The 6,473-nt window shown below is 33.0% G+C and overlaps 1 protein-coding gene across 1 annotated transcript in view; it reads right to left on the reverse strand.

Annotated features, from left to right (window-relative positions):
• The window catches only part of LOC143069494 (uncharacterized), a 213,191-nt gene that overhangs the window by 129,587 nt on the left and 77,131 nt on the right, over nt 1-6,473 (reverse strand). The window lies entirely within an intron of this gene.

Raw genomic sequence — 6,473 nt, forward strand, 5'->3', positions numbered from 1 at the left:
GATTACTTCGTTGATCTGTTGTATAGTAAAGTTGATTACTTCGTTGATCTGTTGTAAAGTAAAGTTGATTACTTCGTTGATCTGTTGTATAGTAAAGTTGATTACTTCGTTGATCTGTTGTATAGTAAAGTTGATTACTTCGTTGATCTGTTGTATTGTAAAGTTGATTACTTCGTTGATCTGTTGTATAGTAAAGTTGAATACTTCGTTGATCTGTTGTAAAGTTGATTATTTCGTTAATCTGTTGTATAGTAAAGTTGATTACTTCGTTGATCTGTTGTATAATAAAGTTGATTACTTCGTTGATCTGTTGTATAATAAAGTTGATTACTTCGTTGATCAGTTGTATAATAAAGTTGATTACTTCGTTGATCTGTTGTATAGTAAATTTGATTACTTTGTTGATCTGTTGTATAGTTTAAGTGACATTCTTCGTTGAACTGTTGTATAATATAGTTGATATACTTCGTTGAACTGTTGTATAGTATAATTGATATACTTCGTTGAACTGTTGTATAGTATAGTTGATATACTTCGTTGAACTGTTGTAAAGTATAGTTGATATACTTCGTTGAACTGTTGTATAGTATAGTATATATATATACTTCGTTGAACTGTTGTATAGTATAGTTGATATACTACGTTGAACTGTTGTATAGTATAGTTGATATACTTCGTTGAACTAATGTCTATTATAGTTGATATACTTCGTTTAACTAATGTTTACTTGTGAAACTCCGTTCAATTAATATGTTTGTTCAAAACCTAGGTTTTTTCATTTGTTTTGTGTGTTAAAGTTAATTTTTTGTCATGGATTGATAAATTTTGTTTGGCGATGCTTACAAACAAGTTTGCTAGCATTTGGCTGAATTTATTACAGTTGGCGTCTGGTAGCCCAGTTGCCATTTGGAGAAAACATATGATGGTTGCCCTTCTATGTTTTTATCTTGGACATTAATGAGACATTGTCGATGAATGCAAATTCATAGGCCGGTTGATATTTAGTTGAACTGTCCTAATAAATCCATGACAAAAAATTGCCAAAATTCAAACTTACTATTTGTTGTTTTTTATTATGATAATTATTTAGTTTGTCTTACAACTTATCTTCATTTGTATTACGAAGGTAATCTGGAGTCATTGGAAATATTGCGATTGATTTCAATGGATTTGGGTTATCTTTTATCTGGTATATCGAATTCCTAAATTTATATCTGTTGGTTTCTTTCGAATATTTAATAACACTTCATGTGGAAACTAAACATATACCCTCACGACACTTACCAAAGAGAAAATCGTGGATAATCATAGGTCTGTTCTATGTTCCTTTGGAATTTCAACCAAAGATAAAAACAAAATGGATCTTCCATCACTGTATTGGATACCTTAACTACATAAGTGTCCTTACAAACAACGGTATATTACTGGGTCTTTCAAAATTATTAACATCTATTTTATCAGCAATCAAAGACGGGCTTCAAAGTTATTGTGAAACTGTCTATTCTATTCTAGAGGTGTCGTGACATAAATGTGGATACTTAAAAATTCCAAAAGATCTTTTAGAGTACACACAATCTAACTCTCTTTCATCTTGCAATAGTCTTAAAACATTTGACTTTTCTACACTTTACACAAGTATTCAACATTCCAAACTAAAAGACAAATTGAAAGAGTTGGTATTGCTTTGTTTCTTAAAAAAAAATGGCCAACGTAGATACAAGTGTCTTGTACATGTCTTAGAGAGGGATAAATCCTGCTTTGTAAAGGATCACTCTTGTTCAAACAAAAAAATTCTCTGACACTGACATTATCAAGATGCCTGATTTTTTTATTGACAACATATTTGTTACGTTCGGAGGACGTGTTTTTCAACAGACTGTCGGCATTCTAATGGGAACCAATTGTGCCCTCTTCTTGCCAACTTGTTTCTTAAATAATATGAGGCTGACTTCATACATGAACTTCTAAGGAAGAAAGATAAGAGGTTATCCTCTAACTCTACTTTCTGCTATATAGATGACGTTCTTTTACTAAATAATTCAAAATTCGGTGGCTATGTTGAACGCATCTATCCCATCGAACCAGAGATAAAGGATACACCAGATACAGTTAAGTCGGCCTGATATCTTGACCTACATCTAGAAACTGACAATGAGGGGCAATTGAAAACAAAACTTTACGACAACAGAGATGATTTCAGCTTTCCAATTGTGAGCCTTCCATTTCTAAGTAGCAAAATTCGAACAGCACCTGCATACGGGATATATATCTCCCAATTGATACGATATTCCCGTGCTTGCATTTTCTATCATAATTTTCTTGAGGGTTGCTGCTCACAAGGAAGCTATTAAACCAAGATTTCCAAATGGTGAAGTTGAAATCATCCTTTCGTTAATTTTACGGACGTCATCACGAGTTGGTTGAGCGTTATGGAATAACCGTTTCACAAATTCAATAACGTGGTCATTTTTATAAATTCCCGGTTTACAAAACTTTGATTTTTTCGAAAAACTAAGAATTTTCTTATCTCAGGCATAGATTACCTTAGCAGTATTTGGCACAACTTTTTGGATTTTTGGAACCTCAATGCTCTTTTACTTTGTACTTGTTTGGCTTTATAAATATTTGATTTGAGCGTCACTGATGAGTCTTATGTAGACGAAACGCGCATCTGGCGTACTAAATTATAATCCTGGTACCTTTGATAACTATATATCGGATATGTTCCTTACGTCGTAACTACAATCCCCTTCCCTTTCATGAATGTGACCTACCGAATAAGACTATTTACCGGATTTGTTATAACATAAACAACACGACGGGTGTCACATGTGGACCAGGATCTGCTTAAACTTCCAGAGCACCTGACATCATCCCTAGTTTTTGGTAGGGTTCGTGTTGCGTATTCTTTGGTTTTCTATGTTGTGTCATGTGTTCTATTGTTTGTCTGTTTGTCCTCATTCATTTTTAGCCAGGCGTTGTCAGTTTATTTTCGATTTATATGTTTGACTGTCCCTCTAGTATTTTTCATCCCTCTTCTACAATTATGAATATATCAATGATAATTTATTTCAGCACAGACGTGATATACTCAAGAAATAAAACTCAACCAGGACTGGCATCGACCAGTGGTTGAAATAAACTCATCAGAGATACCAGTATCAAAATTTACGCAAGACGCAAGTTTCTTATATAGAAAAAAATGTTGGATTGAGTCTGATTTTATACATTTGCAGCTATTCAAACCTCTCACTTGTATGACAGTTTCTGAAAAGGGATAAGTATATACTGACTCATATGCGTGACCCATCGTGTTGCTCATGTAAGTAAAAACCCGGTGATAAGTATAAGTCGATAGGGCAATTTCGAAAAAAAGGAAGGGATTGTGGTTGCAATAATTGTCATCTCAAAAAAATAGATCGTCCATAATGGCCTATCAAATCGTGATGGCTTTGGGTTTTGAAGGGTTCGAGTTGCTCAGTCTTAAAAAAGGGACAATTGTTATCAAAGGGACAGTCTAACTCATACATCTTAAATAAACTGACAACGTCATGGCACAAAAAGAAAAAAACAAACAGATAAATAACATTATACTCCAATCAGCTATTTTATTATAAAGATAAAGCTATACGTATTTCCCCTATCGTGCCGAATACAAAAAAAAAATCATATTTCAAGACACTATACGTATATTGGCTTTAAACTGAAATCGATAAAAAAAACATAAAAAAATATGTAACAATTTTATTGTTGAAAAAGTGTTTGGAATTTCCCTCTTTTTGGGGTATTTCCCTGTAAGCGTAGTAACTAAGTAACCCTTAAAGTCCAAACAGTAAGACTTTGGCATTTGAAGGAATTCGAAAGACAAAATAAACCTTATAAAGATGTTATGTAAACAACCAATTTGAAGACATGCTAACAAGTTTAAATTTATTAAAATTTGGCAATTGTTACTACTCGATGTCATGGTTGTGACGTGACATTGTTGATAAAATACAGTAGTTCAGGTAAGTAAGCGAGGCTTATAGATTAGTTGAGGTTATTAACATATAGACACCTCAACCTTTTAGAGTAAATTTTCAAATCTACTATTGTGTTACACTAGAATCACCGCACTAACAGTTTGTTTTACAAAAAGGTGGTTTTCTGTTTTATCATCTAATGATTTTTTGTGCATTCAAGTACATATTGTGCATTGGTTTTTGTCATGTACTGATTGTGTGTATGTGTTTTTAAAAGAACATATTGGACACTGGTTTTGGTACTCATACACTGGTTTAACCTGCAAACACTTCTCTAAGTTAACATTCATTTATCAATACTTTTTATGTCAACATTCTTAATAAATTAAAGGAATACCTTACCTGGTACTGTTACCATACATTGAATCATAATGTATCCAATTACAGCGATATTTTTGTTCTTCCCTACTATATATCTCAGTAGCATGGGTTCGAATCCCGGCGAGGGAAGAACAAAAATTTGCGAAAGCAAATTTACAGAACTAACATTGTTAAGTTGATGTTTAGACGAGTTGTATATACATAATGTACACAGCCGTGTATCACCCTCACTGCTGGTGATCCGATGGATAAATATGTTGTAGAGTTGTCACTGGCTCAGACGTACTTATAAATATAATTATTTTCTGTGACTGTATCTTACATTAATTTGTAGGATCCTTTACTATAGATAATCTAGCTGATCTGTAAAATAACATCTCCATGATGCCTTATATATCATGTACTGTAGTACGACGCTAGATTAAAACTGACGTGGAAAGGTAACACCCGGCCACCGAAAGCTTCATTATATGAAACCCAAGTGGTCTTGTGTTCTAGCGGGACGGCTACAGTGCAGGCGATTTGGTGTCACGATATCTCAGTAGTATGGGTTCGAATCCCGGCGAGGGAAGAATAGACAATTTGCGAAAGCAAATTTACAGATCTAACATTGTTGGGTTGATGTTTAGGCGAGTTGTATATACATCATGTACACAGTCATGTATCACCATCACTGCTGGTTATCCAATGGATAAATCTGTTGTAGAGTTGTCACTAGCTCAGACGTACTCATAAATATAATTATATCTGTGACTGTATCTTACATTAGTTTGTAGGATCATTTACTATAGATAATTTAGCTGATATGAAAAAATAACATCTCCATGCCTTATATATCATGTACTGTAGTACGACGCTAGATTAAAACTGACGTGGAAAGGTAACACCCGGCCACCGAAAGCTTCATTTTATGAAGCCAAGGTGGTCGTTAGGTCTAGCGGGACGGCTACAGTGCAGGCGATTTGGTGTCACGATATCTCAGTAGCATGGGTTCGAATCCCGGCGTGGGAAGAATAAAATTTGCAAAAGCAAACTTACAGATGTAACATTGTTGGGTTGATGTTTAGACGAGTTGTATATACATAATGTACACAGCCATGTATCACTATCACTGCTGGTGATCCGATGGATAAATTTGTCGTAGAGTTGTATCAAATATATATATACATGATATATATATATATATATATTATACAAAATTAATTTACTCCGTTGAACACTCTCATTATCGGGTATGTAAGCAAATATATTGATATCCAAATTTAATAGGAGAGCCAATTTCATTCAGGATTCTTTCTGATTATGCTGAGAATTTTATTTTCTATCGCTGACAAAATCCATAACTAGTAAAATATCAAAGAAAACAATTATTAAAAAATGTAATCATAATTATGAAAGCTAGGTATAAGATTTATAGTAATAGGTTTTTCTTCTTTTAAATACTTTTTGATATTATCCTATTGTTAATATTGTAAACATTTTAGTCAAAAAAAATTTGCTTTTATTTTACCTCGCATTTCCCCCGTTTCTTAGCCTCATACAAATAAATTTCACATTTCAAGACACTATATGTTATTATCTAAGTACAGAATGAACTCTTGTTTTGAAACACGTTTGTTATTTTCAGCTTCACTAGTGACATTTGCGTTGCTTTAAACGTGTGGTAGGAAAGTTATACTCATAAAATTTGTACCTTAAGTAGGGATTTAGTTATTATTGCTTAATTTCATTAACCGAATAAGTTAAAATTATATAACAGATCTTTATAATTTTTATTATAACTATTTTACTAAATTTTTCTTTGCTCATACTGATTGATAATTTCTATTTTCAGCGGAGTCGAGTGATATAAAATATTAACGCAAAAATCTAAGGTTGCAGGTGGCGTTTCTTATGAAATTGACATGAAATCGACAATATCGTCATAGGTAAAATAGCGATAAACAGATTATCATTAGTTCTCTGTACTCGAATGTTTTTTTCACTTTCGCCGTTCCGACTCAAGCGAAATCAAAATCTCGTTGAGATGATCTACGATAATCTCTGATTATCAAACCTGATTAAAAATGCCTCTAAAAAGAAAAGATTTACAACTCGCCTAAAAAAATCAAATAACTGCTACAAAACATA

This window comes from Mytilus galloprovincialis, chromosome 3 (genome assembly GCF_965363235.1).
Source record: "Mytilus galloprovincialis chromosome 3, xbMytGall1.hap1.1, whole genome shotgun sequence".
NCBI classification, from domain to species: Eukaryota; Metazoa; Mollusca; class Bivalvia; order Mytilida; family Mytilidae; genus Mytilus; species Mytilus galloprovincialis.